The following is a 25441-nucleotide window of genomic DNA, read 5'->3' as shown; positions in this document are numbered from 1 at the left end:
GGCCTCTCAGCGTTGAATGTACGCCTTAAGAGGGAAATTAAATTCATTCTATTTATTCATTCGACTGGCCAGGGAACGAAAACTCGAGGACGGGTAGAATAAGGGTGGATGGCGAACGTCTGTCGCGATGAAAGCAGCTCCCAGCCCTTTTAAACTATTAGCGGGGATGACAAGAGCGGGATGAACTTTCGAACCGGAGCCTTCACGGCATCCCCTGCCCTCGATTCTGACGATACCTGACGCGTGTCTGTCGAGATGTTTCATCCAGGAGTTGGACGCTTTCGATGGGTCTGCGATGTTGAGATGGAGATCCTCAGACCTTGCTACGATATTTCGGAAGCTTCAAGATGCAGCATTTCCGGTTAAGACGTCTACGTCTTCGAAGGAATTATTGTACAAATATTTATTGCAAAGATATTATGCAAATCGTATGATTGGTTGATCAATTATTTCTACGCTACGATAAATTTATCAAGTCGAACTATGGTGTTCTCGGTTACTGTTAAAGGGTGTTATCGTGTTCTTCGGTCCAGCCTGTTGCGAGGTTTCTTCTAATTTTTTGGAAGAATTGAAGAATTGATTGAATTGGAGTGGGAGCAGCTCTTAAACTTTAATTGTTTTGCTTGCGAGTACACCGGGGATATTTTATGCTATGAGAAATACGGAGTACTTACAATATGCGAAAATATACAAAATATCTAAAGCATAGTACTTTGTAATTACAATTAGACAAATTATTCTATCATATATTATATAATACAAATTATATATTAGACAAATTCATATTTTTCAGGATATAATTAAGATAGAAAGTTGTTTTATCTACCAACTATTATAGAAGACACTGTGCTTTGAATATTTTATACATTTGTTCGTATTATGTGCCTTATTGTGCAATTTTGCACAAATTATTTTGCCGCATTGATCTTAGCTATGATAGTTATAATATTATCCACAATTGCAATCCACGTCTTCATAATTAAATTATTATTATAAATTGAAATATAATAAATATTGAGTTATATTTCTGGTAGAGATTATTAGTTCTGATTAAATTAAATCAGATTGTCTATTTCTCTCTCTCTCTTTAATAATGTAATTTAATCTTAATTTTAACTTCTCTAATTACGCTATTTTAACTTGCAGTTTCCGAAATCAGACTTGCGATTCATTACTGAACTGGAAATCTTTATGACTGAGTAAGAATCACGCGTTGTATTTTCTATACCGCGTATCGCACAAGCTTGAATCGTTTCAAATAATAAGAAAAATAATTGTTTAAAATACCAGTAAACGAAATAACGACAATGATAAAAATAATACGAAACCATGAGAAAGTTAACAATTTAATTTGAAATTTGTACAGACAGAGTATTAAATATACCCCACCCTGCCCCCACTCCTTCGCCATTTCATTATAGGCGGAAATCAGAAGAGAGATCAGGTAGTTACGTTTCGGTTTTCGACGCGTGTGGATTAGAGCGACGTTTCGGGAGACGAACGTGACATAAACATGATTCCGTCTCGTCTATTGTTTACGTGACTTGTGTTCGGTGTACTTCGTTCGGTTTGTGATTGCTATGGAACAATTTCGACGCCACAGCAACGCTAGCCGTATTCGTGTACGCAGCGAAAGGTACAGAAAAATAATTTTATATTATAAATGTATAGTAATGACAATAGCAGTCATTTTATAGTTAATAGCACAATATAAGTTAAATATAATATACATATATAATAACACAATTTAAATATAATATACATATATAGTAACACAATATATTAGATATATAATAAATATTAGGTTGTCCGAAAAGTTTCTTTCGTTTTATCAGGAATTAATAGATGCGCAACATTTTTTGTTTTATATTATTTTGTCGAATTACGTACGATCCATTTTGTTCTCTTCAAACATTTCACTGACTTGCTTTCACGTTTGTACGAAGGTGCATCGTTGTAAGAAACATGTTTGCGAAAGAAAGACACTTATTGGACAACCTAATATAATAAATATGATATAACTAACTAATATGTCGTACGAACGATGTTGTTAACTTGTTCCCTGAGCCCAAATAGAATCTGAAACACAATAGGACTCTGTAAAACATGGTTCACGTACATGTAAGGTTTAAAATAGGGATGATATTCAAAGTAGGGTTGACATTGAAGACTTTGTTTCACGTTTGTACGAAGGTGCATCGTTGTAAGAAACATGTTTGCGAAAGAAAGACACTTATTGGACAACCTAATATAATAAATATGATATAACTAACTAATATGTCGTACGAACGATGTTGTTAACTTGTTCCCTGAGCCCAAATAGAATCTCAAACACAATAGGACTCTGTAAAACATGGTTCACGTACATGTAAGGTTTAAAATAGGGATGATATTCAAAGTAGGATTGACATTGAAGACTTGGTTTCACGTTTGTACGAAGGTGCATCGTTGTAAGAAACATGTTTGCGAAAGAAAGACACTTATTGGACAACCTAATATAATAAATATGATATAACTAACCAATATGTCGTACGAACGATGTTCTTAACTTGTTCCCTGAGCCCAAATAGAATCTCAAACACAATAGGACTCTGTAAAACATGGTTCACGTACATGTAAGGTTTAAAATAGGGATGATGTTCAAAGTAGGGTTGACGTTGCAAATAGAGGTAGGGTTGAAGATAGGGGTAAAGTTAAAAATAGAAGTAGGGTTCAAGGTAAGCGTAAGGCTACAAGGCTATTCTACATATTTCCTTTTCATTTCAAACTTTGCTTAAATCTCGTCAATCTTCTGTAAAGGAACAAGACATTTCTTTTGAAAAAACCGTCAAAGACGTCGAAAAAAGCCACAATCAACGTCATAGATGTTCCTTGCGGAAGTTATTTCTCTGTCCCCCTCTCTCTTTGTCCCGACTTAAAATCTGCCAAAGCCTCGTCTACGATTATCTGGAAATTACATTCGCACGTGACTGAGCTTTCACATCCGGTCGCCTCTCTTTTAAGCCAGCGACGACACTATCGTTCGAGCGGCCTTTTCATGGCTGATTCTCATGAAACCGTTTCGCGTGGACCAGCGAATGTAGGCCAGAAGCCAGTAGGCCGGTCCCTCTCTCTTTTCAGCTCGATGAAGCTTGTAATTCGACGTAGTTGGAACCACCTCTTCAACGTTTTCAACGTCCGTTTGATAGAACGCGTAACGAGGTAATTGGAAACGGGGCATTCAACCGTGGCGCGCGTTTGAAAAAGCCAGCAAAGGATTAAAAGATTCGCCAGCAATTAAGGTGGCCAAAAGAAGGATCGTACACGACATCTGTTTCCCTTTTAGCCGGCTATGCTTAAAAGATGATCGGGTTTGGCTTTTGTTCGACCACAGGAAGAAACCCGTTTCCATTTCTGTTCGCGGAGAGTGCCTCGTTTGCACGGCTTTCACCAAGTGTTTTGTGTTTCGGCCGTGGTTTTTCCGCGCGACGATCCTTTATTCAAAAATGAGTGGAAATCGGGCTACGCTTTCCAAAGAGATTTATAAATCATCACGAGCTTTTAGTTGGAGATGAAAAAACGTAGTATTGAGAGGGATTGAAGGAGCGTTCGAAGAAGTTGGAGACGAGATTGCGTTGATCCTGTGTCGTATTTTACCGTAATCGAGGCATTCGATTCACAGGTGGTTGAAAAGACTACGTATATTTCGCCTTTACCCGCTTAATTTCGTAAATTATGCAGATATCTAATTTTTTGTCTATATTGTACAATATTCACAAATTCATTTTACACGTTGCATTTTCCCTTACCATGGTTGTATGCAATATTGCATTTACTACGGTTCAGACATATTCAGATACTTTGGCCAATTTGTAGCAAGTTTATTATATCGTACCATGATCGAGGACATTCGTTAAAAGGATTATACGTATTTCGTCTTCTTTGGTTAATTTCGCAAATTATGCTTGGGAAACGTGTACGAAACACATAAAAATTTCTCACGAATCGTTACAAATTATTAATCGTTCGGATTCTCGTTCAATTTCTGCCTTAATTAAAGTTATGTTAATGTCTATCCAGTAATTCCATTCTATCAGAGAATATCGGGAGAATAATTTAAAATATTAAAATTCATCGAACTCCATCCCGTTTATTTAAAAGGAAAAAAAAAAAAGAAAGAAAGGAGGAAGATATCCAATCAAAAAGACAGAACTGATGATGGAAAGTTTGCTTTTCAACCGATCGGAATTGAGCACTCCTACGTATCGACCTTCTGGTCGAAATATGATTTATCCGAGCCGTCTGACTTCTATTGTTAGTCGGATATTCGCGATGACAGCGTTATTTTCTCTGGTAACGTTGCTCTTGAATCGACTACCGGACACACGGGGTGTCGCAGGGGGTAGGAGGTTTGAAATTGGTAGAAAGGAGCGTAATTTCCTGAGGGGCACAGGGAAATACGAGCTCACGGAGTTCCTCTTTCCGTCGTTTATCGACAGCCACTCGGGGCAATATTTTATCGAGAAAATATCGTCCCGTGTTAAATATGTTTACCCGTTATTGATACACACTGAAATCACTGCCTCCCCAATTTTTTTCTCCTCGATATTCATCTTCCCTTCGTTCTTGTGTCCATTTTATAATAAATACGGTTGTTGATGTAGTACAGTTTTACCATAATTTACCTGTGATATTTTACACAGAACACTGCAGAAGTCAACAATTTCAATCGCAGATATGCAGCAATGAATAAACAATTAACGGCTCTAATTTTTCCACCAAGTTCACCTTTCATTCGAGATAGTCTATAGCTTTGTTCGGTTTCTTGTCGAATGTAAAATTTCAAATACGTAATTGCGATTTCCATTCAGAAAATGAAACTAATCGAGTGGAAGATAAATTAAAAATGATCTGGAAATTTTCATAACGCGTGATCCGCTATTGAAACTCATTTAACTTCCTCTGATAGAATTTCGTTTTACATTTCCATTGATTTTGAAACTATCATCTGCTCCCAATTACAGTGTAAACGTCCTACAAGAAATTGAATAGTTTCGAGTGTTAGGCATAAAAAATTCTATATAAACATCTAGTGTCTGATGATATCTGATCAGGGTGCAGGTTGAGTAGTTTCACCGTCGCCAGACGTCTGTCGACAGTAGACCCAGTGCCAGCGAATTTAGCGACCATTAAAGCCTGTAATGCGACGTAATTGTCGTACATACAAGCTGCTGAACGTCGCGAAACAGCAAGAGGGGTGTGTTGCGTACGCGGAAATTGCGTACGAGCTGTCATTGGCACGCCACTGCGCCAGCGATATCCAATTAATTTGCCGGCATTATTAAAATTAAAAGCCCCACGTATCATGTCGATGCACCCGCGTGAAAAGACCTTTATTTGCTCGTTTGACCGCTTCCTTTCTCGATTCTTCGTCCACCGTTGAATACGCTCGATCAAAGATAGAATTACGATCACTCAAAGTTGTCAAAGTCTTTCGGTCTTTTAGTAGCGATACAGCGAATTTAATATATAACAGCAAAGCTCATTAATTACCAAACTGCATGTCTTTCTCGTATGCTACGTTATCAAGTACGTGTATAAATCAAATTTGAACTTTCTTCAAAGTATACGGAATTCATTAAATTTATAGTTTAACAGAGTTAGGTATTTGATATTTGTATAATTTAGAATTTAATTAATGAAAATGTGAAAGTTAACCGCTGTTTTGTTTGATGACTACCTAATAGGGGATTCTGTTGTGGCTGATATTTTATCTCCTCTTTTATTTCATTTTATTTCCTCTGTTTTTCGCTTCGCTCAAGGTTGTGTTCGTAGATGTATGGATTTAAATATTGTGAAATTTAATCGTCCATGCCTCGATGGTTTAATTAATTTTTCAGCCTGATAACGCTGTCCTTTGTTCGTTTATCGGTGAATTCGATCGGATAGGATGAATGGAATCGAGGAGAATTGACGATAATTAAGAATTGCAGGCGCAATAATTAGTGTCGAATAAGATACTAAATTCGAATGTGTTTACTCTAACCTCGATAATTCCAGACGATATTCGATCGCAAATAAATAATTAACATATTCCTATACCGTTTGAGGAAATAAAATATACATAATTATTATCAGACGTGAGATTAATAATATTTATTATTAATTTATGTTTGTTGAGTGCCAACATTTTGCAATGTTCCTAGAAATATCTTCCAAATTTTTTACCCATTAATTCTTCCTACGACAAAATTAATTTAAGGAAACTTTATTAACCAAAAATAAAATTGTTTAAAAATCGAGCATACTTTGTCGAGCATAATTTGTTGATTTTACAAAAAGATGGCAAATTTCGATCGTTAGTTCGCCTAAGGCCTCCCTCGTAGATAGTTCGAATCTGTTGCGTTTTGGTTCGAGTCTACGGCTGCTTTTCGTCGAAACTCTGTGAACTTATAGAAAGTTCGAATCCAGTCGGTCAATGCTCGCACACAAAAGCATCGTCTGGTATTTTGCCTGCCTGAACCCATCGCTAACCATCATCTATGAGACCGAAGACGCGGACGTGAAACCTGTGTTGCAACTTCAAGCTAGGAAATTGCTACTGGCAACTCTTATTAGAGCTCGGTTACTTGTTTCTTTTTTTCTTCTTCGTCGTTTGCGATTCATACGTTATTGGTTTCTCCTCTCGTACACCTGTATCCTTTGCGGCATTCCTCTTGTGGTTTTCTGCAAGAGATTGGTGGTAAAAGGTGATACAGGTTTCGGATATGAGAGGTCTTTTGTATGGTCAGGTTTTTTTTCACGTGGTTACCGGTTTCATTGGCTGTTGGTTTGTGCGGGCAACGAGTTTAAACGAAGGATCGTCTTTTGATACGTTTCATGCGGAAGATAGGTTGGTTTTTGGTTTTAAAAATGGTTTTACAGGTTATACAGTTGAAAAGTCTGAACGTTATACTTTTTTTTTCCTTATTTATAACAAACTTTCTTTTGTTTACTATCAGAGAAAGAAAAAGATGCTAAATTTTCTATTAATCTTCTAAATACGACTTTCGTCAATAAGCGACGTGGTGCATCGATGATTTCATTGTATTTAGCGGTGACATTATTTTACGTTTGCTGAGAACGATTTATGGAAATGTACGAATACTTAAAATTAGGTTAAAATAGTAGTGTTTTCTCTTTCTACAAATTTATTCAATGATTTTATCAAAAAGTAAGGGTTTCGTGAAACTACGAAAAGGCGAAACTCATTTATAACGGAGTTTAATTTCACTTGGAGTTTCTTTACGTTTAATTCACGTAAATTTCCATATCCAGGGTCAATTCTTCGCGTGTTCATTTTCGTCTAATAACAACAGCACAATATTCCCTACCCTTCAACACGCGTCGAATTAAATCGAATCGATTCGCGATTAAATAAATGGGATTAAACGAGACTAGGAAGCAGGTGCCTTTTACACGGTCACACAGCGGTTATTTACTTTGTCGTGTGCATTTCAAAATTGCATTTTGTAAATGCGCGAAAACATACGAATCACCGATCCATAAGCAGCATGATAATTAAGCAGGAAACAGCCAATTCGAAATTGCATCAGTGTGGCTACCGGTGATCGAGCCCGTGAAATGATCTCGAATTCGTTTTCACGGCGTTTAACGAAATGTTTTTACGGTGGAACAGATTTCGTTAAGGTTCCGTAATAAATGTCAGAATAAAGCAATTCTTTCTTCTTTTTATATAATTAAATTTTAAATAATAATTTATATTTATTTGAATTTAATGAAATTCAACATGAGTATTTTGCTACATCAAAGTTTAGCGTTTGACGTGCAGATAAACATTATTTATATTTATTTATATATGAACAATTCGTGAATCTTGACGAATAATAATTATATGAAAGAAACAAGATGACAATAAATTTTTGTATTAAAAAATGTGACGCGTTTCTATGTTTCATTCTGTATTTCAGTAAAACAAATTCGTAGGGAAAAAGTTGGAAAAAAATTTTGTAACAAAAGTTCTTTGTTAAAATATCTTCTTCAAATGTACACGATTTTTTCTGGTTTTACGAAATACACGAATAATAATTATAAGAGAAGGGAGAATTTTCATAACGAAAAGCCATTCTTACCTTTAATTCTGTATTTCGAAAATAACAGAAAAATGAGAATCCCTGTATCTAAAAATACAACATCGTTATATTTGATTCTGCGTTCAATTAAAACAATTAAAAAAGAAAAATTTCCACTTCAAGAATTAACAATTTTTCGGCTACAATAGTTAAGGAAAACAATTCCCGACCTAATTCTGTATTTCATTAAAATGACTAAAGTTATAAATTCCTCTGCTTAATCCCATATTTCACCAAAATAACAGGAAACGGAAGCCTCTTTAAAATCTACATCATAAAAAAGGGAGCAAAGCATTCTAACCTCGAGACCCCAATGTCCCAATACAATAAATAAAGCACAAGTCCAATATTCTTATATTCGAACGTTCCCATTTAATCCCCTAGGAGGACACCCTGGTGTTCCTAACCCCCATGTTCCTCTATGCATCATCATTAGACTCGGCCATGCTCGCTGGGGTGCAAATCGCCTGAAAGTAGAATAAAAATTTAATGATTGGCTCCGTTCCTGTTTCCACCCGTGTAAACTCTCTCTACTAACATTTCTGAGCCATTTGTCATGTGTCACCCTGTATATAGAAGCTCGAAATCCCATAGGGATCGACTGATCGCTTCCATTATCTTCTCGTCTAATCAAAGGGAAGTACTAGTAGAGTATTGGATAAAAATGATTTCCAAGATTGAGTAGGATAAGGTTGAAAGAAACATTCAATTAGAATTAGATCTCTACAGAAATTGATGACTAGTTCTATAACGGAGAGAATATAGATAAGGACATTTCTAATGTGTACGCATATAAAATGAAAATTAATGTAATCTATAATTGTTAGAGTTCGATATTTATGGAAATTAAAATTTTGATAAACATAATTGAAGAGAGTGCGACCTACCAGACGTTATTTTACGAGATATTTTGAATATTTTATACATTTTAGGATGTTGTATTATTTTTGCATTTATATACTTCTGGTTAGTGCATAAACGTCTACAGTATAATAATTATTATCCAGAATAAAAATTTAAAGATCACTCTATAGCGTATAATGATTCAAAGTACAATATGGAACCCGAAGGATTAAAAATAGACCTATTGAAACTTTCATTTAGAAATCTTCCAAATTTCTCTAAAACCTTCTCGACAACTCTCGACCCATTTCGCCCGTAACATTTAATCAAACACATCGAAGAATATTCGGACGAGCCTCTCCACCAGAGGAAAGAGGAGTATCTAGTAAAAGCACCTCCGCCAATCTCGCAACCAGTGCAGCCAATCCCTCTAAGCCCATCCCTCAGCTTCATTCTATACAGGGTGGCACAAAATATGCGAGAGAAATATTTATAGGCTCAAAAATACTTTTCATCCGTTCTAAACTCCATCCTTTTATCTTACTAAAGTAACTAGGAAGACAAAAACATAAAATTCCCTACATTCATTTCTATATTTTCCTTCATGTAGATTGTATAGTACTAGGATTACCAAGACACCTTATATTTCTTTCTATAATTATTAGTATAACATCTGAAAAAAATCACGAAACACCAATTTTATACACAAATTTCTCTCGTCGTTTTGATATCTAGAATCGACTCTATAAATTATCTGCCACATATTTTGTAGCGCTCTGTACATCGTCTCCAATGCTAAAAACCGGTTCCATCGAATATCAATCGGAAGCCGGGCAAATGGACATCGATCGCTGGTCGGTGCTCGAACCGGTGTCCTGCGGAAGTGAACGCAGGGAAAACGCGTTCGCTTTCATGTTGCCATCGTGAGTAATACGGTTTTTCATAAGCGGAGCCATCGCGCGGCGTATCGTTGGATCAGATCCACGTACGTTGGCAACACACGCGCCACCATTTTATGGAGGACCAACCGTGGGATTAACCGTGCGTTTACCCGTTATCCTGTAAACTTGATTAAGGCGATTGCCAGGCCGAGTTCGTTACCAGGATCGAACGATTTGCGTTGGTCCAGCCACGGGTCCAAGCGGTGGCTGCTCGTTATTGCGGCTAGATCGATCGACCGTTCGATTTGCGGTTAGGCCGCGTTCGGTGCGCGCCGAAAACTGGCGGAAAAAACCAGCTGAAACTAATCGCGAACCATTAAACCGACAAACGGATGCTCGGATTTATGATTTATCGTTTACTTGTTGTTTCTAAGAAGAATACCGGCTCGGTCGTCTTTTCTATGTCGATCTCCAACGTTGTAAAGTTCCTGACGGTGTAAATATGATTTGAAACTAGGTTAGGTCGAACATAATAAAGATTAATCGTCGATTGATTCGTGTGTTCGAAAAGCAATACTGGTTGAGTCTTTTTCGGTAAGTGTTTTGAATTTTTTAATTTAGGTAGTGATTCTACGTGGCACAGATATGGTTGTTCAGCTGTTCGACAGGTATCAATTGAGGTTAGGTACGATGAAAATTAATTGTTATTGGTTTGGGAAAATTTGTTCCGATTTTTAAGGAAAATTCAAACGCGGTACATTTCAATTTCGATATACATTTATCGAGTTATATAGGTGACATTTCGTTCCACAACCTTTCTCCATCTTTCACGCAACTTGAATATTCCATCTTGGAATATTCAGAACCTCTTAGGTTTTTCGGCGAAAAACTTTTCAATATGATTTTTTATGTCGACCAAAGAGTTAAAGTTTCTACCATTAAGGAAATTTTGTAATGACCTAAATAGGTGAAAATCTGAGGGTCCAACGTTTGGTGGATACGGTGGGTGGGGTAGCACATTCCAACCAAACTCCGACAGCTTTCGTCGAGTAGCGAAAGACACATAAGGCCTCGAACTGTCCCTATGGACGCTTTTGTTTAATTGCTGTCTTTAATTCGTCTAATTGCGAGCAATACTTTTCCGAATTTATCGTCTGGTTATTTGATACAGACGAGGACAATCGAACTGATCTCGTGTAAGAATGCATTATTAAAATAGATGTTTGAGTTTGGATTCAGCCAAGACATTTATGAGAAGATTCTATGTATGCAGATAGAGGAGGTTTAAACTTCCATAAGGTATAAATACAATTTCAAGTAGTTAAAGTGTGGATTAAGTTGGATATGGGTTATAACGTATTATAAAATATTTTAGACTGCGGTTATAGGTCGAATTTGGACTTTGTACAGTGATAATAAAATATTGCAAAGTAGAATAGAGTACTTGAAAATGGAAGCTTTTAACAGTGAATAGAATTGGATAAAATTTTATGAAAATATTTTACTGCGATTTTAATAAAATGAAATTCTAAGACACGGTGGACTAAAATTAAATAATAAATCCCCATGGAGATAGTAGAGAATTAATTAACAATCCTTACTAATAATACATTTTTTACTGATATTAGATTTTCCTAAAACCATGAGATATTTTTCGTGGAAGACATCCAATATGTTAATTATTCAAAATTTAATTCCACATAATTTTAAGTTGATAAGCATTCTCTAATATCCTCATGAAATTAACTCTATTCAAAGTAGATCATTAATTACCATGGAATTTGGTATAAAACGTGATTGAATATACGATTCAGTCGAATGTCAGTTGTTACATAGAATTTATATAGAAAACATTTATACGTGTATGTAAATTATTATAAAGGTTAAAAATTAATGTAGAATATTTTTCCTTAATAATAAGGCAATTTTTTAATTACATAGGATTCTAGATTTAGCCGCTGTTTTTCTTTGACCAAGTAATTTCTTCTTTTTTTCCTTCAATTCAAAATCCCTGGTGCGAAATAGGGCAAACACTTAGAATCTGTTTAATCGAAGAACTAGAGTTTTAATGACTCCTTCCATTCAAAAGGCACGAACTTTGATGACTTTCGTCAGATTCGCCTTCAAGTTTTTATCACGCTGAATAGAAAATAGGATATCTATAAATAATTTATTCATATAATGTTTTCTGACGATATTGTATTATAAGATATGTTGTATAAATTTCTTTGGTGCTTCGAACTCCTTTCTCTTTTAATTAAAATTTTTTTTTATACCAAATATTTCAAGTGGATATTTTTAAAGAAATGTTTATTCAAACGATATATTTGATTCAAAATTGGAAAACGATACGACTGTATAAAATATTCTATTATAGTATTTCATTATATATACAGATATAATAAGATAAATAAATAAATTATAGTAGAATATTTTATAGAATCATATCGTCTTTCAATCGTTCTGAACCATAAAATCGATGCAAATTTTCGAAAGCAACTATCTCAAATATTAAACTTTAACAATTTATTTATGTTCTCTCGCAACTTCCATCTCTCAAAATTGCTCATAGTTAGAAAATAACGTGGCACAAAAGCCAAGTTCCATTTGATTTCTGAAAGAAAACTTGACGCCGTGGCACAAAGAAAGAAGCTTATTTAAGTGGAAAAAGAGGGTGGCAAAACGCGTGAGAAGATATAGAAAGAAGAATTTCACACTTGAATGTTTCCTTTAAGGGTTAAAATAACTTCGTTCTTCGTTCTTCCCTCCCTTGATATTTTTTATAATACAATGCATTACAATACCTTCTATATTCCATTTCGATTCGGGCCGCTCTTTCTTCTCTTTCTCTTCTTCTTCCCTCGTAGCCATTCATTCCCGAAGAATTTAAATTTAACCTGGTCTCGCGCTTCCCTTTTTCTCGTTACCTTTTCCCTCCACTTTGCTCTCCGTTGTACATCGATCTGTTTATGCATTCTAATCTCTCTCTCGCTGCGTGCAGTGCATCTTTCCTCGCATAAATTCGCAGCAGACGCATCGATCGCCACGCGATCCCCGCCCGGCTAAGTGCATGAAACTCGCAGGACGAACGGTTCAAATCCCCGCCCTCCATTTTCTTCTTTTCGCTCTGCCTGTTGTCCTCTCGCGATGCCTGGCTTGTCTTTCGCGGGCAAACAGGCAAGAGAAATGGAAGGAACATACTGGGGCCACCGGCCGCGGCTAACTGTAATTTATTGCCGTGCTTTTCCCACGATGTGAATATTTAAGAGAGCCGAGTAAAATGTTGGTCTTCCGAGGAAATAATCGTCGATAGGAATTTTCACTTTAGTTGAATAATATTTTGCCTCTTTAGAGCAATTTAGCAATTTGTTGTAGCTTCGTTATTCCACCGTCGGCGAAAGATGATACTTTTAGTGAAATATGGCTGCAATGGGAGCATATTTATGTTGTTTGAAATATGTAGATGTTTTTATAATAACCGGTAGGTAGCGTATATCGTATTGAGATAATTATTCGTACATTTTGAATGGAATCCTGAAACTCTCGATTATTTAGAAAACCCGTAGTCAATCACGAAAGTCTACGTACTTAAAATCTTAAAATCTAACGTATTGTAATAAAGGTAATTAACTCAAGCAATTTCGTTGGCATCAAATTTTTATATCAATTAACTTATTACGTCCTTACGAAGAAGAAGAAGTAAAATTGTTGAGAATTTTGGATCTTAATATCCGAAATAATGGTATAGGAACGCTAAATTTACGTTTAGAATTTATATTGGAATAGTTATATATTTATTTGATAAACGATTCCAATGATATTCATCGATACGCGTCTCACCTTCTTCCATACCAGACTGTTAACTGAACAGTTTACCTTCATTTGTTCTCGAGACGCCGCGCGCACACATACTTCCGCACACTGATATTCACACACAAGTATCACTACCACGCAGCTAACTTAATCTAGTACATAAAATTATACATATCTCGATAAAAATATAGGGTGCTAAATATGTGCTGTTATACTTTTATACCGTTATAAAAAAGTAGATGTAGTATTATATTAATATCGTTTAATATCTGTCATGTACTTGCATAATTAAAATTAAAACAATATTTCACCGTGCGAATATATCGCATGGAAAGCAAGATCGAGATAATGTACGACGTTCGCTTCGTGGTTTTTCTAAGAACGTTATTCGACTATGCTGCACGAAACATCTCCGAGTTTTCAGTGGTGAAACGAGGGAATGGCCCGAAGCGTGTCTCCGTGTTTCGTGGAAACGCGCGCAGCCCTCGAATCGCCCTGGACGATGGCGTTGCTAATAGATTAACGAGCTCGTTAAATCCGCCTTAATCTCGCGGATATGAGCGGCATCGGCCATATACGCGAGCTTCATCGTGGCCCACCGGCTTTATACCAAGAAACTCCCGCCGATGTAATTGGTGATCGCGCCTCGCGTTACGTTTACGGTCCAATAAAGCTGTTCGTTCGCGGCTGAATTAAAACGAAATCCGACGTAATATCAGCGGACCTGGCTACGCCGGTGGCGCCGTTTGTTTCTCGATTACGCGCCCCTTTGATTGATTCAAACGGCCGGCGTTACGTTGAGTAACTCAATGATGTAAACTAAATTGCTCTTCATAATCGTTGAGAAGGTTAGACTGCGGGAAATTGGCAGCTGGGAGATGGTAAAACTGGAATGTTTGTAGCAATTTAACGAAATATTTCTACAAACTAAAGTGGTATGTAAATATCTAATTTTATTCTCTGGCGTCTTTTGACGCACATAGCAGGTTAACGTAAACTATACAGGACGCTCCAGAGATTGTGGTATAATCAGCAATAGGGTGATTCTAGGTGAGAAAAGAGTGGAAGGTATAGAATAAGGCGTTTCATGAGGCGCTTCGTTTTCGAGAAATATTGCGAACCAATCGTCTTGGAGACGAAAAGCCTTTTTCCACAAATATCCGTATTCTACATTTTCGACTAATTTTTGTCCATAGCATTATCTTGTAGTTTCCAGTGCTAGGTTATACAAAGCACCCTATATATCCTACCACCCAAGAGTACACACGTTTCATTTAACATAACCCTAGCCAAGCAGACGAACGCGATAAAGATAATCGCATCAAAATTCCATATTTCGTCGGCAGAATAATCGCACGGATATTTACACCCTCATCCCTCCTATTGTGACGGCGGTCCATAAAAAACGGACATTTTTTCCGGCGCGTGCACGTGTAAACACAGAAACGCGTCGTTTAATCCCGCAGAGGGTAATAAAAATCCGCAGGGGGACAACGAAATCGCGAATATTATTTTCGCTTGAATACAGAGGAGCGTGCGTATAATTGTGGAATTTATCTAGCAACGATCACTTCCCCATTCCACTTTTTTCAAACCCCTTCTCTTCCTTTTTTCTTTTTTTTTTTTTTTTTTTCCCCGAGAGCCGGTTATATTTCGGCATCGCTCGGCGAACCAGAAGCCACGTTTTTACCGAGGTATTAATTAATTTATTCGACGGCCAGACGAAATTTTCCATGCGTTTCAATTACCGAGCCGCCGCTGTTTTAGTCGCATTAATTTACAATCGTCCCGACTGGTCTACGTGAAAAAAAAAAAAAAAAAAAAAAAATAGAAGGAAAACACGGCTCTAAAGCTAACGTGAACACGCAGAAATCTATACCTCGTTTCAGTGAGCAGCAATTATTATTTTTTGCGCCCATTGTGCTATGTGCTTGAATGGAGAATGAAATTCTCGAGAAGCTTCTTTGTTTTCCGGTTGGCGAGGTTGGCAGCCAAATTTCTAATTTTTCGAGTTACTTCGTTTGGGTTGGGCTAGGTCAAGTTAATTCGGGGTTGGGTACGACGCTTTTTGCATCATTGCGTTTTGTTGGAGAAATAAAATTCTCGAGGAGATTCTCTGTTTTCCAACTGGCGAGGCTGCGAGTCAAATTTTCTTAATCTTTATTCATAGTATCTTCGGCGCATTTCGATTAAAATTTATGAAAGAATTTGTAATTGGAGCTTTGAAACTGGCAATTGACTCAATTCCTGCATTTAATAACAATTTTGTGTTCTCAATTTATTAAAATTATTCATATTTTAATCAATGTATTTTGGGTATAATAATTTTGCATTGTCAGGTTACTGAAATTAAACCGCAATTTTATACTTTCGCAATGTAAATGATTTTTGGGGCGTTTTTCATGAACTTTGACTGAAGCTAAGGGCATAAAGAATTAAATTTGGAAATGTTTGCACGTGCTATATCTAAAACGTGAACCGATATATACCAGCTGAATATCGACATTTATTAATACAACGAATAATTGACTGTTCAAATACTTTTGTGATTTTTGCGGATTTTCTACGAAGCACTTTTGTTAGACGTCGAACGGTGCACTGTTGAAATTGCATTTGGAGAATTCAAAATGGCAGCCGAGCGAGGAATCATTCGGTATTCCCGTCGCGATAACACGTGCAAGAACTTCGCGAACGCACAACCATAAAGTGAATATTATAAATGTCGACCGCGTACGAACAGTGAACTTGGCTTAACCAAATTAACCAAGTGGATGTTGCGGCAGGACGCGCCTTTGCACCCCTTAATAAAGGGATAGCAAACGCACTATAACAAGATACCGACTCTAATTCAGGAAAATTAACGCCTCAGTGACTACTTTGTCTATTCACGATTGTTCTTTGTAACAAGCAACAAATTGTTTGCGTTGGTTTATTCGATTGTGAATTTTCAATTCGAAATTTTCTACGTGTTTGCTTATCCGTGAATTAATTATATTATAATAACGTGAACGCTTTGATCCTGGGCTATTTCCGAGGAACCCATAGTTTATATTATTAGACGAAACAGCAAAAATTAAATACGATCGTAATTTAGTTAGGACAGTTAATGCGCGTTACATGCAATTCGAAATTATAATTTTAATTCACGGGCATTACGTGTCCTGCTGTTCCCGGACTATGTATTATATTTTTATTATTTTATTTATTATATTTATTATATGTAGAGTATAAGAGGAAGTTTATCAGAGAAAGAAAACAAATTGTTTGCATATTTAAAAATCGTTACAAAATTCCTTCGAAATAATTCGCGGAATAAATACTTTAGTTTTCATATAAGTACAAGAACGAAAGCAAGATTCGAAGAATGTTTTATGATTTAAGAAATCAATAGAATTAGGAAAATAATCTAATATAATTCGTTTTATCGATTCTACGAAGTCTAATTAAAAAATGATCGTCGTTTTGGAACATCGCTCAAATTCCAATTCTGTCAACCGGACTAAGATCTGCGAAGCTTTTCTAAAGTTCACTAGTCTTCGTGAAATATTCCATGGTATCGTTAGACGTTAATTTTCAAAAGAGACCAAAATTTATGCGGCTCCCGAACGCGAGAAGCCGATTTATTTTTAAACAAAAGCAAAACCACTATTCTGCTTTCCCATCCTGGGATACGCGTCTGACACGCTTCGAACAAGTTGCCGCCGTTGTTGCCGCAGAAACAGACGCGAAATTATCCGATTTCGTGCTACGACCGAGCCGAGGCAACTTGCGTGCGTGCTGCTCCAAAGGATTAGGAGAACTTGTCGAAGGTGTTACCACGTTTCAAGCCGTGTCTTCATCGCATTTTTCGAAACTTTTGAATTAGTTCTGCCAACTCTATTTTCTGTTCTTTGATGTATTAATCTTCAACGAGTACTGCCAAGACTTGAAATTTCTTTTTCCTGGTCAATTTTCTCATCTACAAATTTGCCAAAAGCGGAGACCCGTAGAATCTTTTTTTAAATTGTAAATTTAAAAAATTCTTTTTAAAATTTTTTAAAATTTCCTAATGGATCGCAGATGTTCATGCATTTGTGGGAAATTTAAAGCGAGAATGCATATGTGAGAGAATATATAAAATATTCAAAGTACAATATTCCTTATAACGTTCAATGAATGATACAAATTTTTATCTGGAAATTTGCACGAACATTGGCAGTCTGGTTACGATGATAAATTTTCTCCACTTGCAATAATTCATGGTTTATGTCGTCTAATTATTAACATAATTATGTCAGAGTAATTACTATAAGCCCTATTGATGGTATTGCCTAAATTAACATATCAATTAGATATTAATTACCGTTAGCCTAGATAAGTTCTAATAAATTATTAGGTGATTGCTGTTTGATTTGAAGATGGATTATCCAATCCTGTTCCCGACGATATTCCCAAAAATTACAAAATCACATTGCAATATTAAAAATTATAAAGCTACTACTACTAGTAGAAATTTAATCCTTCGTCAAATTTACAAAAATGACGAAAGTACATTGTAACGTTAACAATAGTAGATCGTTCTATCCTCTAATTTTATAACAGATCCTCAATGACCCATACTTTGCTTCGCGTTTGACGATCATGTATTCCAAATCAGTGCCAATTATTAAGCACTAGCTACTGCTACTCTAACTACTAGGTGCTATTAAACAACTAACTAACGACTTTCTGATGAAAGCACCGATCAGAAACACTAATCCCCCCTTAATAAACTCCTGAAACTCGTGTTCGATCAACAATCTAACCCCGTATCTCGGCAAATAATCTGTTAATAATGGAGAGTTTACGTTATCACGAGTGAGCATCGGCTAGGTTTCGACTTTTCATCGGCTTCCGGGACACGGGATGGCTCGATTGTCGCTCGAACAGGGCGCCACTCATATTCACCAGTGCCTAATCGATAATCCCGTCAGTGTTTCCGGCATCTAGCCGGTGAGTGCCGCGGAACTAGTGTAAACATGCGCGCGTATGCACAGCCTGAACATAAATTAGCGGAACAGTCGATACTCTTCTGGTCGTTGCGTTGCGTGCATCGTAAACAGGCTCTCCATGGCGATCCTCGTGATCCGATGAAACGTTCAATCGTAAAAATAGCCTGGTCTAGCGATAGGATCAAGTTAATTCTCAACAGTGAACACCAGTCTATTTTTGAAGGAACATAGTGTTTATATATATCGTTAGATATACATAAAGATAACTTGACTCGATCGCTAGATCATATCTGTATCATATATAAAACATAAATTATATTAAATGATAAATCGAATCACCTCTTTTTCTACAAAGCAAAAGATACAAAGATATTGCTATATATACAATAATAATAGCCGTGTATATTTCAGTATTCGAGTCCCGAGTTTACCTGCGACGTACTTGATCCTGTCACTACTCCTCCGGTCCTCCGTTACGATCCACGATGTCGTAAAAAAACTGGAAGAGCTCGGCTGGCCAGGTTATTGCCTGTGTCTTGGTCTCGTTTATGATGGACCAGGGTTGTTCCCTAGCTTCTGTTACGATTTTAATAATTTTAAACAGCGGTGTAACTCGAAAGATGTTATGAAACCTTCGTGGATCTTCGTGAAACTTGGATTGAAAGACAGGAGGATGTGTTGTTTGGACGGGTCTAGCGAGGATGAGGACCGACGAAGTTGGGATTACGAGATTTTGGAGTTTGGTCGAGTTTCAGACTGAAAGTGAATGTTCTGTCAGTAGTCGCTAACGTTTAATGGAATTTTTAAATCAGATATTCGAAATCCCTTGTAACCAAAATAAGAATTCCTAAAAAATCTGTCTAAATGTCCTCTCTTACCAAATTCTGCTTAGTAGGTCGTCAGGAAACAAGCACATTTTGCCCTGCCCATAAAATTCAGCTCCACAAAATAAACCCCTAGCTTTCATAGGTGCAGGCCACCTAGTTTCTGTCTATCCCGGCCATAAAGTACACAACGTCAATTATAAACAGCGGAATCATCAATCTCAATCTCTCATTGACACGAGTCGCCGGCAGCTACCGGCGCAAACCCATTTTCCCTGGAGTTTCCCCATAAAGCAGCCGTGCCATGCAGCCAGCGTATATTTGGCCCCCTCCTAAATCGGAATATCCCGGCGAGTCGCGACGAAGCACGCTTCCCAATTCGTATTTCAACATGTGCACGCTGTTCCAGCTCGGTGTATTCCGGCCACGAAGCGATATCCCAGACTCTGTGGTCTCATGGCGCGTCGCCACCCCCTTGGTTTGAACGTCTGAACTTATTCCTCCCAGGACCGAAGCCACCCCTGTGTTTACCAAAGGTTTTACGATGTTTGCCGTCCGCACGGGCCCTTATTGTTATTTATAACCACGACCCTGCCCCGTGGCGAGGCGCTAATACGCGAGGCTTAATGAAAGTTGCCGATGGATTTCCAAGCCTCGTCGAGGAATATCACGTTCCACCATGTTTGGACGACCTATGTCGATTCTCCTATTCCGTGTGGTTTTGTTTGACCAAGGTGCCTGTTGGCTGGTTTAGACTTTCTCCAACTGTTTGAGGATTGCCTCGTGGTGGGAGATTGGTTGAGACTTCCCTTTGCAGGCACAACTATTAATATTGCTTTTCGTTGGATCTGTCTTTTCGTGTTTTTTTTTCTTTTTTTTTTTTTTTTTTTTTTTTTTTGGTAGTTAAAAGTGGTAAGAGAAGTTTAGGTGTAAGCGAAGGTTAAGTGGAGATAGTTTGTCATGGATCTGGAGTGCGTTGATGACCTCTAAATAGGCATTTGAGGATCACTTGATGGTAAAAGCTTGGTCGAGAGCTTTTCCTTTGAGGGAACGTTATTGATATTCAGTTCGATTGGGTCTCTTTTTCATGTTTCTTTTTCTGGAATGCCGAAAGGTCGCGATAGAAGTTTTGGGTGTAGGCGGAGATTAAATCGTATTCGAATTTTCCCAATCCCCTAAATTTCCTTATGATCCTAACCTCAAATTCGTAAAAGTCTGGAAAATACACAGCGCCGTGACGTCGTATCGTAAAAACTCGTAATATCATGGAGCCATCGGACAAAATCTCGACTCGAAAGCCCAACAGGTCCAGCTAAAAAATGCTTCTCCATCGAAAGAACGATATTGCTAGTCGGGTGGCAAGCAAGGGGCACGCGTTTATGGGGAAGTCTCGCGCGGAATCCGCAGGAAATCCCGTCGAAGTATCACACGAGGCGCGTATAATTCACGTTTCAACGCACAATTCGAGGGAGTGGAAGCATTTGAATACGCCTGTGCTGGGATTCTCTGGCCGCGTTAGTCGGTGAATCCGTGAAATATACAGTTATGGGAGAGGGGTGCATTATAAAGCGAGAGGCTGGGCTGGCCCGGGTTAGCTTGCTTCCTTTCCCTTTCCGAATTCCCCGTGCTCGCTCGACAATTTTATATAACGATCGTCAGTGAGGCTCAAACTTTGCTCAGAATTCTTGGATGACAGACGTTCGATGGACGATGGACAGGTGAAATTAATTGTCAACTCAACACGAAGATAATAATTTACATATTTCGGTTCTTACGCAGATTTTATAAAGTGACGAATCTGTTGACACAATGGAGAAATCTTGCGTGAATCGGATGAACGAATATTTGGAAGCGCGAATAGTAATATATTTTAAATGTTGAAAATTGAAGCGTTTAATGCTTACACGAACTATGTATCGTTAGACTGTAGTCGAGTATAGATTCTTTGAACGCGATAGTCGTCGTATAATTTTCGAGCGTGTTATTTGGAATTACTAGAACGAAATTGAATAGAAGGTAAAGTGATTACTTGGAGGAACGATCGCGCGATACAGCAATGAAATTTCCATTCTGCTTTTATTTTTTTCCACCTTCCTTCTGCCATTACGCGCATTAATTGCCGCTAATTATGTTAATGACGAGCAACGTGCTCTTTTAATTGATCCGTTAAGTGATCGAGATTGCAATAAAGATTCTTTTTCATCGTTTAAAGAGGTTATACTACGAACATTCGTATTTTCGCTTAAAGTACGACTCGTATAAATTGTTACATTTAACAGAAAGAGAAAAGCGTACGAAAATTCTGTAGAATTATTAATAGGAAACTCATAAAAGTATCAATAGTTTAGTCGAAATTTTAGTAATATCGTTTTCTCGTCGTAACCTCGTGGTTTGTCTAATGGCGTCCCATCATCTTCCGGGTTCTGTAAATAAAGGTTAGTCGGGGGAATTAATTTCACTCTGCAGGCTCGTTTCGTCTCTTTGATAATTCCCTTTGATACAATCCATTGTGATTCGTATCGAAACAGGCATATCCAAAACCGTCCACGAATTAATCAGCAATGCGATTATCGTCCCGTTACAACGTTGCCTGAATCCCTCACGACCCTCTGCGCCCTACGAAATCGTTTACCTCTGTTACTTTAAAGGATAACTTCGCAGACTTTCTTTTTGTCCGATGGATTTGATAAATCCTTCCTCGAATTTGTTTTATTGTCTTTTCTCTCAAGGGTAATTTTACTATTATTGTTTGTTATATATTTTTATAAAGATATAATATAAAGAATAGACGAAACATATCTTTAACATCATATTGGACAAAGTACTACTAATAATAATACCAACTATCCATTAAAATTTCCATGAACCATTCAGTAAGTTCAACTTTGTCTACTTAAAGTTAATTCAGTGGTGTGTAATCTGTTCAATACCTGTGTTTCTGTTTTAAAATAAGAGGAAAAAGTATACAGCACGCCATCCATCAATATTCTCCCCCAGACACACATTTTTCACCCCTAAAATCACATACACTTTCCCACTTCATGATTCAATCACCCCGTTCCACAAACCTGCCCCATTAAGAGACCCAATTAGTTCCCTTGAAATTCACCTGAAATCCACCACATATCACATTTAAACTCTTCATACAAGTTGAGCACATCTGCGTGCGTTTTAGCGAAGGGGGTGGGTCGCGAGTAACGGACGAAGGGGTATCATTGAATGCCGAAATATTAAAATGTAGTGACGGGGTGCGTACAATGTTACCCCTGCCAGATATCCAGAGGGGTGGAAACGATGCTGCCGGAAATACAGCAGATATTGAAAACGCCCACACCGAGCCACCCCCTCTCCTTGACGATCCACCGTGTCTTTTTAGGAAATAAAACGGCTAGGGAAAATTTTTTCACCTTTTTTTTTTTAATTTCTGGCTTCTATGGAGCACTTAGTAACTAAAGTTTCGATAGGGTGTGTAATTGAAACGAAACAGGAACTTTTCTATATCAATATAGAGTGTATATATTTGAAAGGAAACAGAAACTTTTCTATATTGATATAGAAGCTTATATATATCCGAAATGAAATGGCAACTTTTCCATATTAATATAAAAACTTACTTACGTTTAACGAAAAATAAAACTTGGAATTCTCCGTAAATAGAACTTGTTCCTTTCCTTTTTAAATGAAACTTAAATAAAATACAATGTCGGATAGTATTGAAATAAATTAAAATTTAATTTACGTCGTCGTGGTTATTAATTTTGAGTATCCAAACCGACAAATGTTAAATATCGATCGGTGGAAAATTACTGTCCTTTGTCTCGTTTCTTGTTTTGTCGGAGAATAAAATAAAAAAGAGAATACAAAGAGAATAGAATGTGGCAAAGGAAAATCGCCCGAAGCCTTATTATTTCCGCAAAATTCGCGCGTGAGTGGGTGAACGGAGAAAGGGTGAAGGGCCTAGGGGGTGGTTTGTGCGTGACACGATCGACAAGGGGCCAAGGGAGGGCAAATAATTAGCCGTTCTCGTTTTTCCATCGAGCCAGACGATCGAGGCTGGCTGGTCTAATAAATTCCTCGGCATTGCTGCTAAATGGCGGAACGTTTAATGAACCTGAAAGGGGGTTGGGTACGTTGTTTGTCAAAGCGTGGCCTTCCTTTTGGCGTTTTAATTAGTGTCGCGGCGTTGTTTCGAGCCTGATGGCTCGATAATTGCTGGTTCCTGTAAAATAGTTCTCTTCGTCGAATCAGGTTTTAGAATCGAATTTGAAGTTTTCGAAGATCCTTTTCTTATTGTTAGGAAAGGCTTGGCGCGAGTAATTGCTCTGTTATAATCTCGTTTACTAAAATGACTTGTTTCAATGGAAAGACAGGAAAATTAACCCTCGTCTATATTCAAATAAGAGAGACTCGATGGGAGGAGCAAAGTCTGAAAGAGTCTTGGGATATTAATCCTCGACTTTGCTTCGAATCAAAAAGAAATTAGTAAGCAAAGAGGCAATATGGTTTTTAATATTTACGAAAATAGTTTCCTATTTTAAAATGACGATATTTTCACAAATTTTTAATAACAGTGCATAAGTTGCGCTAAAATGTGCTACGAGCCACTTTTTATATATTTAGGATGTCTACTCATGTTGTATATCGATCTTTCGCTAAATATATGTACTGTTGGGATATTCCATAATACAAAGATCATCGTAATTCGTAAATTTGTAAATTGCATTACGTTTGCTTTTACAAAAAAGATTTTTGGATGACCTATAGAATCTGCACGATTTATATGGTTTTTATCCTTACATTTTTATGGATCTAATGGAAAATTTGTTTTCTGACACAGAATATAAGGAGACTCGTACAATTTACTGCAATTTTTCTATTGTTATTGGACTGAAATCGATTAAAATATTCTCATTGTAAAGTAGATCTTGTGCATGTGGCTCGCCATGTATTCCATCCGACGAAATAAACATTTCTTAGACGCAGCCTCAACAAGTAGCAGGGTGTGGTTACCAGAGAAGGGATGCTCGGCTGTGTATTTAATTTCCGACGAAACGAATCGGATCGGTAGCGCGTGGAGTACCGGAATTGGGAAGAAAGCATCTCGCGAGGGGTGAGTTTCGCTCAGCGAGTACGAGACGCGAAGAAACGAAGAAGGAACGCTACGAAATCGTCACGGCGCTTCTCTATCTCAATTTAGAAAATGCCAGACTTCAGTTTCTCTCTACACGAAAAACTTCCCTCCCTTACGTACATCGTTGCACGAAAGTAAAGTGAAACACTTGCTGGTTTCTGATAGAACGTAATTTATCGTAATTTATCATAATCGCAGAATCACAAATAAAAAATAACATTGTATTCTGCGTTATTAATTTATTACTATGACACGATAAAAGTGATTTCAATAGATAAGAAGATCGAAGGAGAGACGTGACAAATATATTTCTCTTTATTTTTCTGCTATAAAATAGCTAAAAGTGGAGCGAAAATTTTTTCCCGAACAAAAATGTTGAAATCGTTAAAAGGCTGGGAAGATGTTTCGCTCCAAAATCGTGGAAAACGACAATTTTTGGATCACCGAACAGCGTACCGAGCTTTGGGGAATTACAAAGTCTCTGTGTACGTTGAAAAACGTGAAAAGTGAAATTTTTATACGTTGCTCTAATTCTATGGGGAGAAACTCTTGGATGCCTTATATTCACAAATCGATACATAGTTCCTCGGTTTCGGGTTTGAAAGCTGCGTTGGCTTTTTCTGGGTCGTATCGTGTGTACAGATTAAATAGTTGAACGCGCGATTCGAAGCGGATGCGGGATTTTTGCCTCGCGTTTTTGCACCCATGGAAAATCCATTTGGGGCTGTTTGCGCGTCTGTTGAACGGTGTGTGCCGATGGCTATGTAATTACTTTGTAAACACGCCGATCGGCCTGCTTTTTTTCCCTTTTCCCCCCTTTTTTCCATGGGCGTGTTCCATGGTCGTTGCGTTGACGAACGTATGGTTT

General features: G+C 37.4%; 1 protein-coding gene across 5 annotated transcripts in view; it reads left to right on the top strand.

Annotated features, from left to right (window-relative positions):
- Positions 1-25441, top strand: part of LOC139995122 (uncharacterized) — a 325767-nt gene that overhangs the window by 202534 nt on the left and 97792 nt on the right. The window contains exon 1 of one of the 5 annotated variants that reach the window (XM_072018312.1): positions 1480-1636. The exons of the other annotated variants lie outside the window; for them this stretch is intronic. The gene's annotated coding sequence lies outside the window, so the exon portion shown is untranslated. Of the gene's footprint in view, positions 1-1479; positions 1637-25441 lie in introns of those variants that run through there. 5 annotated transcript variants of the gene reach the window in all.

Source organism: Bombus fervidus, chromosome 15, assembly GCF_041682495.2.
Source record: "Bombus fervidus isolate BK054 chromosome 15, iyBomFerv1, whole genome shotgun sequence".
Lineage (NCBI taxonomy): Eukaryota > Metazoa > Arthropoda > Insecta > Hymenoptera > Apidae > Bombus > Bombus fervidus.
Note: the sequence above shows the minus strand (reverse complement) of the source record. Positions and strands in the feature narration are given on the sequence as shown.